Source organism: Bombina bombina, chromosome 4, assembly GCF_027579735.1.
Source record: "Bombina bombina isolate aBomBom1 chromosome 4, aBomBom1.pri, whole genome shotgun sequence".
Classification (NCBI taxonomy): domain Eukaryota; kingdom Metazoa; phylum Chordata; class Amphibia; order Anura; family Bombinatoridae; genus Bombina; species Bombina bombina.
The window spans coordinates 1,038,847,832-1,038,869,160 of record NC_069502.1 but is presented as its reverse complement, the minus strand read 5'-3'; the positions used below and the strand labels follow the sequence as shown (position 1 = coordinate 1,038,869,160).

Sequence of the window (21,329 nt, the reverse complement as noted above, 5' to 3'; positions counted from 1 at the left end):
TAGGAACTGGGGAACCCTGCACCAACCTTGGAGCCTAAAGGTCCGGTAACAACCCACAACCACAAGGGAAAATGCTGAATGCAACCCAGCAAATGGAAGCCACAGGGAGAACAGGTCCGAACCACCAACTGTTTAGATAAACAAAACCTGCAAACTGAACACCCCGTCTGAATAACAATCCAGACCACAGGGGATACTAAAGCGATATCCAGATCAACCCGGATAACGAGAAAAACTTGCAAGTCCCAACCGAAGGAAGAGACCACCCCTTGCCGAAGTCCCACTCTCTAAGGAGCCAAGGCGGAAAAAGTTGTACAACGACGCTAGAGCTACTAGACTCACTAGCAGCCTCAGGACAATAAGGCAAGGGGATACCTTGAGGTCAAAACCACTCGAGCAAAGGCTAGTCTCCACATCACCTCTGTACAAGCAGATGATCACAAGTAGAAAGGGGCGCACCAATCCTTGTTCCAGGAGGAACCCCAAGCAAAACAAGGAGACCGCGCACAGTGTCCCTAACAGGAAACAAACATCTCCCAGGCCCTTGAAAGGATACCTAACATGAAGACCACCAAGGAAGACCAAAAAGTCTCAGAAAAACAGCTAGACAGTACACAGTCAATGTGCAATAGCTGCAGCTGGTTACATTCTGCAACCCAACTGCTGCAAGGCAGAACTACCCTTCAACTTACTAGCTGCTGAGGACTAAGTCCAATGACAATCCTCAAGCCTCAAAAGAAAAAGGCCAAACCGCCACTCGGCAGGAAGAAGGTGCTAAGCCCTCCAACTCTCCACCACGTGGGAGAGGAACACTAGGGTCCGGCAATACCAGACGCCATAGAAAATGACACAGCGGAGACTTCACTGCCCAGTCATCCAAATTAAAGGCTAAAAGGACTGAGACAAATCTTCCTGCCTTGTAGACCCACAGGTACTCTAGAATGTTTAGTTGAATGAAAAACAAATGATAACATGAGCACTCGGCACCTCGACCGGACCAGCCAATCAGAACGGCGCCATGCGTCTGAACAGCCACAAGACAGAACCGAACCCAACAGGACCAGCCTGCTACCAGGTCCTAACTGCCAGGCTGCATAAATCCTCCCTCAGAGGGGAAGAAGGGAAACAGACAAACATAGGACTAACATGTCCCCAAAACACTTCCGCAGAAGTAACAGAGAGTTTATCCTAACCGGATAAAAACATGCCGCCCTGCATGGAGGAATAATCATAAACTGGGTTACCCGCATGTGCAGAAGTATGGAGCGGTAGGGAACTCGTCTCTCGGAGGACGGGACCCCCAGAGGCAGATGGCTCAGCTGTCCCTTGATTCCCCGAGTCCGAGGAACAAGGCGCTCTCATATGGCATACAGAACAAAACTGGTTGACATGTGTCAATGAGGCCAATCCGGATTCTTTACCGGACGCAGAATCTGAATCTGAAATTTAAATAGTCTCAGTATCAGAATCCTCCATAACTGAATCTGAAATTTGCACAGTCTAAGCATCAGAATCCTCCATAACTGGATAGAGGAAATGCAAATATGGACTTAAAGTAAAGTAAAACAAAAACGGTAACTGACACCCACAATGGCTGGGGCACTCACCACCTCCTATGACCAGACCCCTGCGACCTATAATTTCTCCTTCGCCACACAGTCGGGAATGCGGAAATGGAAGATGGAGCGTAACCAGGCCCGACCACAAGGTGAACCGTATAGTCCCAAAAAGCGTGCCCAACTATAAGGTCGCGTCACTTTCAAAGGCCTCAATGTTCCAACCACGAGCCCGTAAACACCACACATAAGCAGGTTGAATCACATAACAAACATGATTATAACCCCCCCTGTTCAATAACCCCCCTCAGGAGATAGAAACCCTTGATTCCAAGATACTGAAGGAGACTAACTGAGACCCTTATGTTAAGTTAGACCCGCAAAGTGGTAGCCTCTCTGGAACACATTTGTATTACAGTACATTCATAAAGAAAGTAAAATAAAACAATCTTACTGGAATCTACGCCGTTGAACAGGAACACGGCCTTTCAAGTGTGACGGATAGTAGCATCGCCTCCGCCATGGACTTGAGAAAGAAAGCAGGCAGCGGAGTGAAGTTCAACAACGCGGATTGCTTGAGGAGCTGTTAACATGAGTCGGGATGGTTTCGCAGAAAGACTCTTCCTGCATCTCTGGACTCTATCTTTCATCCAAGCCCTCACTGAGAGACTGACAGGACTACTTAAAACTCCAGTCCCATGTCGAAGAGTACTACCCTCCATAAGAGACAAAATAAATTCTGACACTTTCTCTTTGCAAAGGGCAAAGAATGACTGGGGGATGAGAAGAGTGGGAGGAGTGTTTGGGCCTTTGGCTGGGGTGTCTTCCTGGTGTCTTCCTGCCTCTTCCTGGTGGCTAGGTTCTTATTTCCCAAAAGTAATGAATGCAGCTGTGGACTCTTTCCATTTAAGAAGAAAATGGTCCAGCTCCTAAGGTTACATTCCTGCTTTTTCAAATAAAGATACAAAGAGAACAAAGAAAATTGATAACAGGAGTAAATTAGAAAGTTGCTTAAAACTGCATGCTCTATCTGAATCATGAAAGAAAAAAAAATTGGGTTTCATTTTCTTTTTAAATGTTTTAACCAAAGCAGCTTAACACGGCAAAAACTATTTAGTGTGCCCTTTACTTTTAATGAATAGCACAAAGAGCACTATTAAAATGTTTATTGTGCTTGTATTACAAATGGTGAGTTAAGAGTTTTGTTCAAGTGGTTTTTTAGACCAGAATTAAACTATTACTATTAAAAGTATAGCATGGAATTACATAAAGAACTTCACTACTTTTTCACCAATGGCTTAGCACTCAAGTGATATCTGACATGAATTTTACTGCATGTCCCCATAAAACTCTATACTGTAAGGGATCTAGTGCACCCCAATATCCAACATGCAGATGTTAGTGCACTCCAGACTATCACTGAAGCACTGAAAAGAAAATGTATGCTTACCTGATAAATGTATTTCTTCTTAGACACGATGAGTCCATGGATCATCTTCATTACTTATGGGATATTCACCTCCTGGTCAGCAGGATGAGGCAAAGAGCACCACAGCAGAGCTGTTAAATAGCTCCTCCCTTCCCTCCCACTCCAGTCATTCGACCGAAGTTAGGAAGAGAAAGGAAAAGCCAAGGTGGAGAGGTGACTGATGTTTACAAGAAAAAACATCCTGTCTTAAAAGAACAGGGCGGGCCGTGGACTCATCGTGTCTAAGAAGAAATACATTTATCAGGTAAGCATAATTTTTTTTTTCTTCTTAAAGACATGATGAGTCTACGGATCATCTTCATTACTTATGGGATCCAATACCCAAGCTAGAGTACATGGATGATACGGGAAGGACAAGATAGGATACCTAAACGGAAGGCACCACTACATGAAGAACCTTTCTCCCAAAACTAACCTCAGCTGAGGCAAAAGTATCAAATTTGTAAAACTTTGTCAAAGTGTGAAGAGAAGACAAAGTTGCAGCTTTGTAAATCTGTTCCACAGAAGCTTCACCTTTGAATGCCCATGAGGAAACAACAGCCCTAGTGGAATGAGCCCTAATCTTTTCAGGAGGCTGCTGTCCAGCAGTTTCGTAAATCAAACGTATAACACTCATCAGCCAAAAGGAAAGATAAACAGCCGTAGCTTTCTGTCCCCTACGTTTGCCTGAAAATACCACAAACAAAGAGGAAGACTGGCGAAAGTCTTTAGTCATCTGTAAATAAAACTTTAAAGCACAAACTACATCCAAATTGTGCAAGAGCCCCTCCTTCTTAGAAGAAGGATTAGGACACAAGGAAGGTACAACAATCTCCTGATATATGTTCCGATCAGAAACAACCTTGTGAATAAATCCAAATTTCGTACGTAAGACAACCTTATCCGCATGAAAAATAAGGTAAGGGGGCTCACATTGTAATGCTTAAAGCTCAGACACTCTACGGGCAGAAAAAATCGCTTCCAGAAATAAAACCTTCCAAGATAACAACTTGATATCTAAGGAATGCATAGGTTCAAATGGAACCCCTTGAAGAACCTTGAGAACTAGATTAAGACTCCATGGAGGAGTAACAGGTCTAAACACAGGCCTAATTCTGGTTAAGGCCTGACAAAAAGACTGTACATTAGGGACATCAGCTAGACGCTTGTGTAACAGGATAGATAATGCTGAAATTTGACCCTTTAAAGAACTTGTTGATAATCCTTTCTCCAATCCTTCCTGGAGAAAAGACAAAATCCTAGGAATCCTAACTCTACTCCAGGAGAAGCCCTTGGATTCACACCAATAAAGGTATTAAGCCAAATCTTGTAATAAATCTTTCTAGTGACAGTCTTACGAGCCTTAATCAAAGTGTCTATGACTGAGTCAGAAAAACCTTGCTTGGCTAGAATCAACCGTTCAATCTCCAAGCAGTCAGCTTCAGAGAATCTAGATTTGGATGATGGAAGGGTCCCTGAATCAGAAGGTCCTTTCGAAGCGGAAGCCACCAAGGAGGTAGAGACGACATCTCCACCAGGTCTGCATACCAGATCCTGCGAGGCCAGGCTGGTGCTATGAGAATCACTGAAGCCCTTTCCTATTTGATCCGGGCAATCACTCGAGGAAGGAGAGCAAACGGAGGAAACAGATATGCTAGATTGAAGGACCAAGGGGCCGCCAGAGCATCTATCAGAGCTGCCTGAGGATCTCTGGATCTCGATCCATACCTCAGAAATTTGGCAGTCTGCCTGGATGCCATGAGATCCAACTCTGGCTGACCCCATTTGAGGATCAGACTGGAGAACACATCCGGAGGAAGTTCCCACTCCCCCAGATGAAAAGTAAGTCTGCTCAGAAAATCCGCCTCCCAGTTGTCCACCCCTGGGATATGAATTGCTGACAGACAACAAGAATGGGTCTCCGCCCATCAAATTATTTTGGAGACCTCTGCCATTGCCAAGGAACTTCTTTTTCCTCCCTGATGATAGATGTAGACAACTGACGTTATGTTGTCCGACTGGAACCTGATAAACTGAGCCGAAGCCAGCTGAGGCCAGGCCAGAAGAGCATTGTAGATCGCTCTCAGTTCCAGAATGTTTACGGGTAACAAAGACTCTGACTGAGACCATATCCCTTGAGCCCTCAGGGAGCCCCAAACTGCTCCCCACCCCAGAAGGCTGGGATCTATTGTCCCAATCTCCCAGGAAGAGATGATCTAGAGACAACCACCAAAGAAGAGACTCCTTTGTCTCCTGTGCCAATAGAAGTCGAGGAGACAAGTCCAAATAATTTCCATTCCATTGTTTGAGCATGTCCAACTGCAGAGCTCTGAGATGAAAGCGAGCAAACGGGACGATGTCCATTGCTGCTACCATCATACCTATTAACTCCATGCACTGAGCCACTGAAGGGCGAGGAGAAGATTGCAGAGCTAGACAAGTATCGATAAACTTTAATTTCCTGACTTCTGTCAGAAAAAGCTTCACAGATAGAGAATCTATTATGGGACCCAGGAAAGGCACGCTTGAGTGTGGGCCTAAGGAATTCTTTTCTAAAATCACCTTCCAGCCGTGGATTTTAGGAAGGATAATCCCAAGTCCGTGTGAGACCTTGCTAGATGAAAATGATGTAGCCGGAACTAGAATGTCGTCTAGATAAGGCGCCACTGCAACCTATTTTACACAAACCCCATCAACAGAGATCCCCGAACCGTTGTGAAGATTCTGGGGCTGTGGCAAGACCAAAGGAAGAGCCACAAACTGGTAATGTTTGTCCAGAAAAGGAAACAGTAAGAACTTGAGATGATCCCTGTGAATGGGAACATGTAGATACGCGTCTTTTAAATCCATTGAGGTCATAAATTGAAGGATGTACGCTAAGAAATCTGTCTAGACTCTTGTTTTATATGGTCCCCAGATAGGGGACGTATCAGATATTAAACCGATAAGAACAGATACTACACTTGATCTTAGCCAAAAGGCCGAAGATCTAAAAAGTGGTCTGGAGTAGAAAAGCCCAGACCCTGAACCAGTATTGGAACTGGAGCAAGCACTCCCATATCTGAGAGGTCTTCTACGCAGAGTAAGACCGCCTCTCCTTTAGTCTGATCTGCAAATAATCTTGGAAAAGAAAACTGCCTCTAGGAGGAAACTTTTGAACTCTGCTTTGTATCCTTGTGATACTCTTTTACTATCGTTCAGAGACCCTGAACATCTTGAGCCCAAGCCTGAACGAAGACGGAAAGTCCGACCCCTAGAAGGCCCAATCCCGGGTTGAGGGCATAACCTTCATGCTGTCCTTGATTGACAGCAAACTATTTGGATTTTTTTTTTTAAATTCTTCAAAATGTCAAAAGAACAGTTCCACCAAGTCGGGTCCCAACAAGGTCTCTCTTGAAAGAAGACGCTAAAAGCGTAGACCTAGAGCGTCCGTCCGTAGAATAAGGCTCTAACCATAAGACTCTGTAAATTGTAACAGAAAAAAACGTATAAAAATGTATTGGGTACTGGTAAAGCGCGGGTAATAAATCGCGCAGCTCATTTAAAAGCCTTTATCCTATCCTGGATCTTATCCAGGGGAGTTACTGACTTAGTAGCATCAGATAACACATCAGACCAATATGCCGTCATTCCAGTAACGGTAACAAAGTACACAGCTGGATGCCATGTAAGCCCTGGTATACATCCCTCTGCTGATTATTGCCCATAGTACCCTTGAAAAACTCAACTATCCTTTAATGGTATAGTAGGACTCCTAGCTAAGATGGAAACTACTCCTTCCACCCTAGGAAAAGATTGCCCAGCCTCCTTAGTTGAAACGGCTATGGGAAACTTTTTTTTTAAAAAAGGGAATGCGCATGAGCATAGATTACACTGACGGTGTCGGAATCGCCCTGGGTAGCTAAAACCTCCTAAAGTAACAAATGGAGGAAATCAAGCTAAAAAAAAAGATATTGTTCCATCTGAGACTGGAAATCTCTCTCCGATAATCCCCAAGTATCTTCTTTTCAGGAAACCGGGAAGAACCATTCAGGACAGTATCTACTGAATCAATCAAGTTTCTATTTTAAATGATTGAAAATAATTCCTCTAACAATGTTTACGATCATATGTAAAAACATAAAATGTCTGCAATGCAGAATAACTCTGTGCGGGGTTAAAGGAAGCGCAGAGCACTGCATGTGGGTCATAATTTGGATACTGTAGGAGAAATTGAGGCACACTTGTCAATTAGTTCCTGAACAGCAGGGGTCTTAGAAATAATAGGCTCAGAATAAGTGAAAATTTTATAATAAAAATTTAAACATGAAAACGTTACTGTCTCCTTAAAATTTAAAATGTAACTCTTTATTTTCAAATCTAGAATTACATAGTCACTGTAGCACACAACTACCCCTCAGCTAAAACTTGCTGAGGTGCCCAGCAGTCCCAAAACTTTATGCTCTTTGAGTGCATAACGGTAAAAAACATAAACCATCCTAGCTTCTAGAATAAAAGTTCATTTGTGTATGACAATAACACTAGAACATTATAACATCGATCTTTAGGTAGAACAGTAACTTTGTACAATGCCCTCTCTTTTTAGTTGAGAAATCATTGTACAAATCATGTAAAAGAGTTGTAAACAGGACCGCAACGCAGCTCTAACACTGTCCGGATCCCCCTTACTATTGAACACAACACACTGTGATAAACACGTCCCCCGATCCTGAAAAACAGCAGGGGAGGAAAAAGTGCGCAGTCCACAAAACTGGCGCCACACAAGGCTACGCCCATCATGGGCATAAAAAACATGTAGCTCCCAGTCGCCATTAGTACAGTTATAACTACGTCACTGGGAGCTAACTGTGGCATCCGAAATTTGGGGTCAAACTTGGCTACCGATTCATTATCGTAGCCCAATCAAATAAAGTGTAAGTCTATTACTTCCCACTGAGATCAATTTACCCTCAGCTCAAGTGATCCCCAAAGTAAGCAGCGATCTCCTTAGCCCATCAAGGGCGTAACAACCCTAGAGTTCCCGGTTGCTATTAACAGTGTTATAACGCCACTGGGAGCCAACTGAGCCTTCATAAACATGGGGACACATTTGGTTACTGCTTTTCTTCTACCGCAGCTCAGCCAAATAATGTTTAAACAATCTCACCTCCCACTGAGTTCTATTTACCCTCAGCCCACGTGATCCCCCAAATAAGTCAATCTCCTTTAGCCCCTGCTAAGAAGGTGCTGTCAAGAAGGTCTCTCCTTTCAGATGTAGGAGTTCAAATAAATAGAGTGCTCCACTTCTCTGAAATCCATTTATTGACCCAGAATAAAAAAGTCAGCACTTACCTTGAACTCTGCCTGACAGCAGGGCAGCTCAGCAGGTTTAGGAGGTCCTCTCCCTCACATAGCCCTGTGGATAAAAATAAAGCCTGCGTTATCTTACTTAGGCTATCAGGATAAGGGCAGCATAAGTGTATGGGAGGCGCAGTGAGAATTATGTCCCACCAGTTCCCATTGCTCTAAAGCCACCAAAAGCTCTACTGCAGAGACTGATATGGACTACGGCTACTCCTTAGAACAAAACAGCACTCTCTGGCACTACTTTAAAAATAATAAACTCTTGATTGAAGAATCTTTTTCTAACACCTCCCTTTACCTCTTCCTATCACTAACGGAGGCAAAGAGAATGACTGGAGTGGGAGGGAAGGGAGGAGCTATTTAACTGCTCTGCTGTGGTGCTCTTTGCCTCCTCCTGCTGACCAGGAGGTGAATATCCCATAAGTAATGAAGATGATCCGTGGACTCATCGTGTCTTTAAGAAGAAATAGAAATTTGGACTTGAAACATGAGTGCTAAAACAGAAGCCCTATTGATTGAGTGTGAGCAATGTTAATGCAAAATCACAGTAATATTTTTGAGCACCTCTTGTAATCTACGCTGAACTGTTAGTGTTTGTGAATGGGAAGTGTTATCCTAAATGACTATAGGACCTAATTTAGCTGATTAATAAATGGAGTCTTATGACTGTTTCGTCTTATTATTAGTGACTGTAATCTTAGAGTGCATGCACAGTGTTTCTTATGATTTTAATTATTGGTTGATTATTGCTTATAAACTGTATTTTCACTTAAAATCTACAACTGGCAATAACTTATCTTTATTATACTTTGGCAATACATGCAAAATAATTCAGTAAGATCTTTATTTATAGCGTGATGTTTTATGATTATCCTGAGTGATATACAGGTATGTTGTTTATTCAAAATTATTGGACTACAAAAAGCCCTGCACATTATTTTATTTTGTAGGGACCAAAAATCCTGAAATATAAAAACCTAACAAAAAATATAAGAAAAACTGTTTTCAGCAGTAAACCTCCAAAGCATTTGTTGGTTTAAGGCTCTTAAAAAGGTGTCACAAAGAGTAATTTCAATAAAATATGCATTTATAATTATAGCATAAAATCACATGCAGCTCTGCTATTCGGTTCTTTATCAGCAAAGATACATATAATCAGTGAAATAATTATTGATATGCAACACTTAGATTATACTATTTTTAACCTTTTTTTGTTGTTCAAAGGAAAAAAAAACAATAAGCTTCTTAGAAAGATAACGATTTGCTCTACAATTACATCTACAAATGTCACAAAATGGGATGGTACAGTCAATATCTTCTGTTTTTCTTTTTCTATAGCACAGTGGGATTTAAAATGAAGGGAAAAAGACTATTTTGAGTTGCAAATTTGATTTTTCAATGCATTTTTGACATTTGAAATGGATGTTAAAGGGACAGTTTACAATAGCATTTGAATGGATGTTAAAGGGACAGTTTACAATAGCATTTGTATTGTTTTAAAATATAGATAATCCATGTATTACCCATTCCACAGTTTTGCATAACCAACACGTTATATTAATATACTTTTTTACATCTGTGATTACCTTGTATCTAAGCATCTTCTGACAGCCTGATCACATGACTTTTTATTTATTATCTATTGAGTTGATTTAGTACTGTGTTGTGCTAAATCTTAAATAACTTTTCGGGCGTGAACACAATCGCCTAGATTACGAGTCTTGCGTTAGCCTTAAAAAACAGCGTTGACAGGTCCCAACGCTGCTTTTTAACGCCCGCTGGTATTACGAGTCTGGCAGGTACAGGTGTACCGCTCACTTTTTTTCCGCAACTCGAGCATACCGCAAATCCCCTTACGTCAATTTCGTATCCTACCTTTTTAATGGGATTTTCCTAACGCCGGTATTACGAGTCTTGGAAAAAGTGAGCGGTACAGCCTCTCCTGTCAAGACTGATACTGCATTTAAAAGTCAGTAGTTAAGAGTTTTATGGGCTAACGCTGTAGCATAAAACTCTTAACTAAAGTGCTAAAAAGTACACTAACACCCATAAACTACCTATTAACCCCTAAACCGAGGCCCCCCCCCGCACATCGCAAACACTTAAATAAATGTTTTAACCCCTAATCTGCTGACCGGACATTGCCGCCACTGTAATAAATATATTAACTCCTAAACCGCCGCCCTCCCGCCTCACAAACACTAGTTACATTTTATTAACCCCTAATCTGCCGTCCCTAACATCGCCGACACCTACCTACATTTATTAACCTCTAATCTGCTGTCCAAAACGTCGCCACCACTATATTAAATGTATTAACCCCTAAATCTAAGTCTAACCCTAAACCTATCCCCCCCTAACTTAAATATTATTTAAATAAATCAAAATAAAATAACTACAATTAACTAAATTAGTCCTATTTAAAACTAAATACTTACCTATAAAATAAACCCTACAGCTACATATAACTAATAATTACATTGTAGCTATTTTAGAATTTATTTTTATTTTACAGGCAAGTTTGTATTTATTTTAAATAGGTAGAATAGTTATTAAATAGTTATGAACTATTTAATAACTACCTAGCTAAAATAAGTACAAATTTACCTGTAAAATAAACCCTAACCTAAGTTACAATTACACCTAACACTACACTATAAATAAATTAATTACCTAAATTAAATTAAACTAATTACAATTAAATAAAATAAAGTACAAAAAAAACCAAACACTAAATTACAAAAAATAATAAAATAATTACAAGAATTTAAAACTAATTACACCTACTCTAATACCCCTAATAAAATAGAAAAGCCCCCAAAATAAAAAAGCCCTACCCTATACTAAATTACAAATAGCCCTTAAAAGGGCCTTTTGCGGGGCATTGCCCCAAAGTAATCGGCTCTATTACCTGTAAAAAAAATTACAATACCCCCCCAATATTACAACCCACCACCCACACACCCAACCCTACTCTAAAACCCACCCAATCCCCCCTTAATAAAACCTAACACTAACCCCTTGAAGATCACCCTACCTTGAGACGTCTTCACCCAACTGGGCAGAAGTGGACCTCCAGACGGCCAGAAGTCTTCATCCGATCCGGGCAGAAGAGGACCTCCAGACGGGCAGAAGTCTTCATCCAGGCGGCATCTTCTATCGTCATCCATCCGGAGCGGAGCGGGTCTGTCTTCAAGCCAGCCGACGCGGAGAATCCTCTTCCAATGACATCCAAATGAAGAATAGAAGGTTCCTTTAAATGACGTCATCCAAGATGGCGTCCCTTGAATCCCGATTGGCTGATATGATTCTATCAGCCAATCGGAATTAAGGTAAAAAAAATCCTATTGGCTGATTGGAACAGCCAATAGAATGCGAGCTCAATCCTATTGGCTGATTTCATCAGCCAATAGGATTTTTTCTACCTTAATTCCGATTGGCTGATAGAATAGATAACATTCGGCTAGATTACGAGTTTTGCCGTAACAGGGGTGCGGTGCTAACGCTTAGTTTATGCTCACCGCTCACCTACAAACAACGCTGGTATTACAGGTTTTTTTAAACCCGGTGTTATCCGCAAAAAAGTGAGCGTAGAGCAGAATTTAGCTCCACATCTCACCTCAATACCAGCGCTGCTTAAGTCAGCAGTGAGCTGGCTGAACGTGCTCGTGCACGATTTCCCCATAGGAATCAATGGGGCAGTTTCGGCTGAAAAAAAACCTAACACCTGGAAAAAAGCAGCGTTCAGCTCCTAACGCAGCCCCATTGATTCCTATGGGGAAATAAAAGTTATGTCTGCACCTAACACCCTAGCATGAACCCTGAGTCTAAACACCCCTAATATTACACTTATTAACCCCTAATCTGCTGCCCCCGACATCGCCGCAACCTGAATTATATTATTAACCCTTAATTTGCCGCTCCGGACACCGCCGCCACCTACATTATACTTATGAACCCCTAATCTGCTGCCCCCAACATCGCCGACACCTACATTTTATTTATTAACCCCTAATCTGCAGCCCCCAACGTCGCCACCACTATATTAAAGTTATTAACCCCTAAACCTAAGTCTAACCCTAAACCTAACCCCCCCCAACTTAAATATAATTTAAATAAATCAAAATAAAATTCCTATCATTAACTAAATTATTCCTATTTAAAACTAAATACTTACCTATAAAATAAACCCTAAGCTAGCTACAATATAACTAATAATTACATTGTAGCTATTTTAGGATTTATTTTTATTTTACAGGCAAGTTTGTATTTATTTTAACTAGGTAGAATAGTTATTAAATTGTTATTAACTATTTAATAACTACCTAGCTAAAATAAGTAAACATTTACCTTTAAAATAAACCCTAACCTAAGTTACAATTACACCTAACATTACACTTTAAATAAATTAATTACCTAAATTAATTACAATTAAATAAACTAAAGTACAAAAAAACCCCCACTAAATTACAAAAAATAATAAAATAATTACAAGAATTTAAAACTAATTACACCGACTCTAATCCCCCTAATAAAATAAAAAAGTCCCCCAAAATAAAAAAGCCCTACCCTATACTAAATTACAAATAGCCCTTAAAATGGCCTTTTTCGGGGCATTGCCACAAAGTAATCAGCTCTATTACCTGTAAAAAACATTACAATACCCCCCCCCAACATTACAATCCACACACCCAACCCTACTATAAAACCCACCCAATCCCCCCTTAATAAAACCTAACACTAACCCCTTGAAGATCACCCTAGCTTGAGACATCTTCACCCAACCGGGCAGAAGTGGACCTCCAGACGGCCAGAAGTCTTCATACGATCCGGGAAGAAGAGGACCTCCAGACGGGCAGAAGTCTTCATCCAGACGGCATCTTCTATCGTCATCCATCCGGAGCGGAGCGGGTCGTCTTCAAGCCAGCCGACGCAGAGAATCCTCTTCCAATGACATCCAAATGAAGAATGAAGGTTCCTTTAAATGACGTCATCTAAGATGGCGTCCCTTGAATCCCGATTGGCTGATAGGATTCTATCAGCCAATCGGAATTAAGGTAGAAAAAATCCTCGCATTCTATTGAGCTCGCATTCTATTGGCTGATTGGAACAGCCAATAGAATGCGAGCTCAATCCTTTTGGCTGATTGCATCAGCCAATAGGATTTTTCCTACCTTAATTCCGATTGGCTGATAGAATCCTATAAGCCAATCGGAATTCAAGGGACGCCATCTTGGATGACGTCATTTAAAGGAACCATCATTCTTCAGTTGGATGTCGTTGGAAGAGGATGCTCCACGTCGGCTGGCTTGAAGAAGGACCCGCTCCGTTCCGGATGCATGAAGATAGAAGATGCCGCCTGGATGAAGACTTCTGCCCGTCTGGAGGTCCTCTTCTCCCCGGATCGGATGAAGACTTCTGGCCATCTGGAGGTCCACTTCTGCCCGGTTGGGTGAAGACATTTCAAGGTAGGGTGATCTTCAAGGGGTTAGTGTTAAGTTTTATTAAGGGGGGATTGGGTGGGTTTTAGAGTGGGGTTGGGTGTGTGGGTTGTAATGTTGGGGGGTATTGTAATTTTTTTTTACAGGTAATAGAGCTGATTACTTTGGGGCAACGCCCCCAAAAAAAGGCCATTTTAAGGGCTATTTGTAATTTAGTATAGGGTAGGGCTTTTTTATTTTGGGGGACTTTTTTATTTTATTAGGGGGATTAGAGTAGGTGTAATTAGTTTTAAATTCTTGTAATTATTTTATTATTTTTTGTAATTTAGTGGGGTTTTTTTTGTACTTTAGTTTATTTAATTGTAATTAGTTTAATTTAATTTAGGTAATTAATTTATTTATAGTGTAATGTTAGGTGTAATTGTAACTTAGGTTAGGGTTTATTTTACAGGTAAATTTTTACTTATTTTAGCTAGGTAGTTATTAAATAGTTAATAACTATTTAATAACTATTCTACCTAGTTAAAATAAATACAAACTTGCCTGTAAAATAAAAATAAATCCTAAAATAGCTACAATGTAATTATTAGTTATATTGTAGCTAGCTTAGGGTTTATTTTATAGGTATTTAGTTTTAAATAGGAATAATTTAGTTAATTATAGGAATTTTATTTTGATTTATTTAAATTATATTTAAGTTGGGGGGTTAGGTTTGGGGTTAGACTTAGGTTTAGGGGTTAATAACTTTAATATAGTGGTGGCGACGTTGGGGGCGGAAGATTAGGGGTTAATAAATGTAGGTAGGTTGCAGCAACATAGGGGGCTGCAGATTAGGGGTTAATAAATAAAATGTAGGTGTCGGTGATGTTGGGGGCAGCAGATTAGGGGTTCATAAGTATAATGTAGGTGGCGGCGGTGTCCGGAGCGGCAGATTAGGGGTTAATAATATAATTCAGGTTGCGGCGATGTCGGGGGCGGCAGATTAGGGGTTAATAAGTGTAATATTAGGGGTGTTTAGACTCAGGGTTCATGCTAGGGTGTTAGGTGCAGACATAACTTTTATTTCCCCATAGGAATCAATGGGGCTGCGTTAGGAGCTGAACGCTGCTTTTTCCAGGTGTTAGGTTTTTTTTCAGCCGAAACTGCCCCATTGATTCCTATGGGGAAATCGTGCACGAGCACGTTCAGCCAGCTCACTGCTGACTTAAGCAGCGCTGGTATTGAGGTGAGATGTGGAGCTAAATTCTGCTCTACACTCACTTTTTTGCGGCTAACGGCGGGTTTAAAAAAACCTGTTAATACCAGCGTTGTTTGTAGGTGAGCGGTGAGCATAAACTAAGCGTTAGCACCGCACCCCTGTTACCGCAAAACTCATAATCTAGCCGAATGTTATCTATATGGCCCACATGAACTTGAAGTCTCCTGTTGTGCAAAGCAAATAAAAAGCATGTGATAAGAGGATGTGTATAGTGGCTTAGAAACAGACATTTAGAGGTTTAAATATTATAAGTATATTAATTTATCAATGTTGGTTGTGCAAAGCTGGGGAATGCTTAGTAAAGGCATTGTCTATCTTTTTAAACAATAACAATTTTAGTGTAGACTGTCCCTTTAACATTTTTTTTCTCCAGGTGTTTAAAAAGAAAACCTGAATAATGGCTCTGCAAAAGCAAACTGCAAGAGCCCATTTGGGAATTATGAACTATCTCCTATGCTTTCTATTAAAATGGATCTACTATAAAAAGAAAATCTAGTGGCTCTAATTTAACACATAAATCACACTCAAATGTAGTGTCAGCATGCATTTTGTTTTAGTAAATAATAGCTGTTTTATTCTTTGCAATGACCAAATGCTTAAAGGACCAGTCTACACCTTAGTCATCTTAAAGTCTTACCTTAGATTAAGCTACAAATAACCTCCAGCATATTTTCTATATCATGCAGCAGGAATGGTAAAAAAAAAAGTTATTTTAAAATGAATATTATTTCTGGCCACTTTGAAATGGCTGCAAAGCTCCACCCACCGATGATATTACAATATGGGCTACATATGGGGTCCAATCACAAAAGGCTCACTAGTTGGATTAACAGACTGTTAATGCTATTCAGCAGAGTGCCTAGACGCAGCCCAGATCATGATGTCATCAGTGGACGGAACCTCACAGTCAGTTCAATATGGCCAGAAAAGATATTTATTTTAAAACAACTTTTTTACAGTCCCTGCTGCATGATACAGAAAGGGGTGCAGAAGGCTATTTGCAGCTTAAACGGACACTCAAGTCAAAATGAAACTTTCATGATTTAGATAGAGCATGCAATTTTAAACAAATTTCCAATTTTCTTCCATTAACAAAATGTGCACAGTCTTTTTATATTTACACTTTTTGAGTCACCAGCTCCTACTGAGCATGTGCAAGAACTCACAGAATATACGTATATGCATTTGTGATTGGCTGATGGCTGTCACATGATACAGGAGGAGTGGAAATAGACACAACTGAAATTTGTCAGAAAAAAATCTACAACTCATTTGAAATTGAGACATAGGGGCCAATTTACTAAAGTACGGGCGGACATGATACAATGTAGCGTATCATGTCCGCCGCACATCGATAAATGCTGACAGCATACGCTGTTGGCATTTATCATTGCACAAGCAGTTCTGGTGAACTGCTTGTGCAATGCTGCCCCCTACAGATTCGTGGCCACTTGGCCACTAGCAGGGGGTGTCAATCAGCCCGATCGATCGGATAAGGTGGATTGAAGACCGCAGCCTCAGAGGCAGCGGACAAGTTATGGAGCAGCGGTCTTTAGCAGGGATTCGATCGGGCTGATTGCTGTACGCCGTCTCAGATAGCGCACAAGTTAAGGAGCAACGGTCTTACTCTTGAGAAAGCCGGTGTGTTCTACCGGCAAAATGCGTTGAGCTTTTTTGGTCCTCTATAGTACCTGTAGGAGAAGTGTTGTGCACTGACGTCAGCGGAGCTACCTTTGCCGAAAGCTGGGAGGTTTGAATCGAATTTAACTCTCTGATAGTCCCGTATAAACATTGAGGCACTGACGCTGATCGCTGTAATATCCACATCTCCTCCTGCAGGACTAATTTCCATTTGTGGGCTTGTTATTTTTATACTTCTAGTAAGTGCAAATTTACAAGTGTGCTGTGATCGTTTGTCAATAAATACTACCTTGAATCGAGGATTGCGCTGTCTCCCTTTCTATTTCTACAGTTTGTCAATTATCCATTAGTGGAGGAGGAACCCATGGATTTGTGTACAGTAGCAGTCGTTTGGCGGGATATAGCCATTTTCCTGACTTTGGAAAGTTTTCTACCTATTTCAAGGGACACGTTTGGTATTTAGCGCTGCTTTCTTTCTTTTTTACATATAGAGCAATCTAAATCACCACAAGGAAGGGCATATAAGTTTGTGGATATAGATCTAACAAACCTTGGGGTTGATCACAATCTTGCGCTTGTTTTCAGAAGAAAACAATTGTCAATAACCTAGATTACGAGTTTTGCGCTAAACAGGTGTGCGAAAATAACGCCCAAAAATTTGCATTATTGGACTCTTCATAGCGCTGCCATTACGAGTTACTGAAAAGCCTCCTTGTGCTGTGCGGTATGGTGCGTTAAGCTCCATACTGCACAAAAGCCAAGGGCTGAGTTTAGGTGCTCGTGCACGCTTTCCCCCATAGACATCAATGGAAAAAAAAACTAACACCTGCGATCGCGGAATGGAGATCGCTGTAACGCAACCTCATTGATGTCTATGGGGAAAATAAAGTTTCGTTTAAACCTAACACCCTAACATAAACCCCTAGTCTAAACACCCCTAAACGTCCGCCCCCAACATTGCCGACACCTAAATAAAGTGATTAACACCTAATATGCCGCTCCCCGTCACTAAGTTATTAACCCCTAATCCGCTGCCCTGACACCTAAATAAACATATTAACCCCTAAACCACCGCCTCCCAACATTGCAAAACACTATAATAAAGAATTAAGCCCTAAACCTTCAGCCCCCCATATCGCAACTAATAAACTAAACCTATAAACCCCTAAACCTTCAACCCCCACATTGTAACTACTAAACTAAACCAATTAACCCCTAAACCACTAGCGCCCCACAAAAAATAAAAAACACTAAAATACAAAAAATAATAAACAAAAATTATCAAAAATAAAAACATTTACACCTAATCTAATAGCCCTATGAAAATAAAAAGCCCCCCCAAAATAAAAACACCCCCTAACCTACAATAAACTGCCAATAGCCCTTAAAAGGGCCTTTTGTAGGGCATTGCCCTAAGTTAAACAGTCCTTTTACCCTAAAAAACTACTAAGTCCCCCTAAAGGTAAACCTCCCCACCCAACCAACCCCTCAAAATAAAAAAACCTAGCTCTAAAAAATCCTAATCTACCCATTGCCCCTAAAGGGGTTATTTGTATAGGCATTGCCCTTAAAAGGGCATTCAGCTCTTTAACTGCCCTTAAAAGGTCATTCAGCTCTTTTACAAGTGCCCAAAGCCCTAATGTAAAAAAAAAAGCCCACCCAAAAAAAAAACAACCTAACAATAACCCCAGAAAATCTACTCATGGTTCCTTAAGTCCGGACATCTATCTTCTTCCAGGCGGCGACACCTTCATCCATCTCGGGGACGTCTTCTATCTTCATCCTGACGTGCGGAGCAGAGCTATCCTGGAGGGCGATGACATCCTGTGCGGAATGTCTTCTTTATACGGTCACCGCCGTACACTGAAGTTGAATGCAAGGTACCCGTTTCAAAATGGCGTACCTTGCATTCATTTTGGCTGATTTGATTCTCCAAATTCAAATCAGCCAATAGGATGAGAGCTTCTAAAATCCCATTGGCTGTTCAAATCAGCCAATAGGATGAGCTACTGAAATCCTATTGGCTGATTTGAATTTAAAGAATCAAATCAGCCAATATTAATGCAAGGTACGCCGTTTTGAAACCTTGCATTCAACTTCAGTGTACGGCGGTGACCGTATGAAGAGGACGCTCCGCGCAGGATGCCATTGCCCTCCGGGATAGCTCCACACTGCTGGGATAAAGATAGACGACAACGGCATCCCTGCCTGCAGGTCCTCTGTAAATACGTCACAAATGACAAAACCGGCTTCCTCCAATCACGGCAGGGCCTCAGAAGATGGACGCTCTGGGGGGAAGCCGTGATTGGAGGAAGCCGGTTTCTTCATTGGTGACAGATTTACAGAGGACCTGCAGGCGGGGGATGCCGATCTAGCTTTGAAGAAGTAAAAGATTAGTATTTGTAAAAATATGGTGCAATGTAAACTTTCATCAATGAAAGAGCCCCTGTTTTTAATAGTATTTTTAAAAACCGGGCACTAATTGATGATCACTTTAAGCTTGGAATTTTTACCTCTCAAAACAACAGGAAATTATTATTTGCAGTGTTAGTCTCCCAATTTATTTGTTCTTTATTAACCATGGTGAATGCATACATAGTAAAAATATAGGCGTTCCTACAATTGGGAAATTTATATACAATATCCACCGCAGGTGAACTTTTTCATTCATACTTGCTAGCAACCCTTTCAGTGCTGAGATTAGCAATTGTAAAAACATCTACTGTATGTACTGTGAAACTATAGTTTACATATAGAATATTTGAACTTTTACAAAACAGTAACCATTTTTATAATTAATGAATGCACATTATATGTTGTGTAAACATCCTTTGAAAACATATCCCTCCAGACTCCCGAGATCTGCATTCTCTGGCGATGTGGTTGGATTGTCCCAAAGGCCTATACTTTCCAATGGAAGGCACGTCACCACTGGACAGAAAGAGTCAGCCCATTTATTTTTTTAAATAACATTTTGTTTGATGGGAGCTTTGCAAATCTAGCAAGACTGAATGAAAATTTATTGAAGAGCTTGTGATCCTTATTACATCAGCCCTCAAGTGACTTGTACTGTCTCTGCTAATTCAAGAGGTGGTGATCTGATGCAGGAGCTTTAATGCAAAGTCCAAGGTTTCACAGTCCCTATAGTAAATGGTCATGGTTCCTATGGTCACAGAGACAAATGTAAGGAAATGAAAGGGTTCATAAAGTTGTGCAACCTACCTCTAACCTTTTATATTTTATTTACAACTATTATCATACACCAATTGCCAGTCTTCAGCTTTAGTCCTGCAGGTCTGCTTTCTTAAATTGTTCAAGTAACATTAAACGTTACACACAAGCAGCTTCACTGATTAGGTCTTGTTCTTCAAAAGGTCAGTGGCAGTCATGCTAATCATTCTCTCAGCATTTAAGTTTGCAAGTAAAGTCTTGTGACTTTGAAAATAAAAAAAATCGTTTAACAAAGGCCAGAAATAATTTTATTAGTGTCATAACACTCATAATCTTGGCATGGCGGCCATAGCTCCCTAACATAGGAGCCTTTGTGAACGTGAGTTTGCTAAGGTAGGTGCAAGCACTTTGAAACACAGGTTTATGACAGTGTTTGGACATAGTGTGAATGAAAGCTTATCCTCTATAAAAACCTGGTCTTGACGGCACATTCTTACTTCAACATATTCTATGCAGATACAAGTATAAGAAGATATCATAAGACCTTCTAAAAGAAACCTGTAGTCTATCTTATTCACACTAAGGACTAGATTACGAGTGAAGCACTATTTAGCAAGTGTTAACTTTGCTAGAGGTCAACTTTTTGTGTGCATCAGGAAGCAATGGAATTACAAGTTGAAAGTAAACATTTTGCACACGCTCAAAAAGTTAACCACAGGATATTGCGTTAGCGATATTATAATAACCCTATTGACTTCAATAGAGCAGCAAAGTAAAAGAAAAACTAACCCCCAACACAATAAAACCCTTTACTCTAATAACCCCTAAACAGCCACATCACACTACCCTTTTAACCCCAATGAACACTAATAACCCCTAATCCGCAACATCACCCTGGGTCAAAAAATATTTTGACCCAGATTACAAGAGGAGCGTCATTGATAACGAGTGGTATACTAACTGTAGCGCGTAAGTGATATAGGGTATTTCGGGGCTCTTTGCAAGCAATGGAAATATAATGCGCACTATGAGTTGAAAGTAAACACGTTTGCGTGGGCGCAATCAAATTTAATGCATATTAGGTTAAAGGCTAAATAATGAGTGGGGCACTAACTGTTGTATGAGAGCCAAAAGGGGTTTATCGTGGGTGTTTGCACATGGTGGAAGTAGCGCGCGTATTACAAGTTGAAAGTAAACGCATTAGCTCGAGTGCAATTTAATTTAACAGGTGCCGGGATAGCGTGAATTCAGAGCTCTGGTTATTGTTACGCGAGACAAAAAAATTAAGTTTTAAGGACTCAAAGATATGAGGTTTCAGGTGTGCAAAGTGCTTTAACATATAGGTACATATATACACGTCAAAACAAATATATTTTACTGTATATATACTGTACATGTATAACATTCCAAATTTCTTCTCTTACAGGATAATGTACTTTTATTCTAAACAA

General features: G+C 40.7%; 1 protein-coding gene and 1 pseudogene across 1 annotated transcript in view; both read right to left on the bottom strand.

Moving 5' to 3' along the window:
• The window catches only part of PAK5 (p21 (RAC1) activated kinase 5), a 306,571-nt gene that overhangs the window by 118,524 nt on the left and 166,718 nt on the right, over nt 1-21,329 (bottom strand). The gene's annotated exons all lie outside the window — the stretch shown is intronic.
• LOC128658519 (uncharacterized) lies at nt 5,903-6,015 on the bottom strand (annotated as a pseudogene).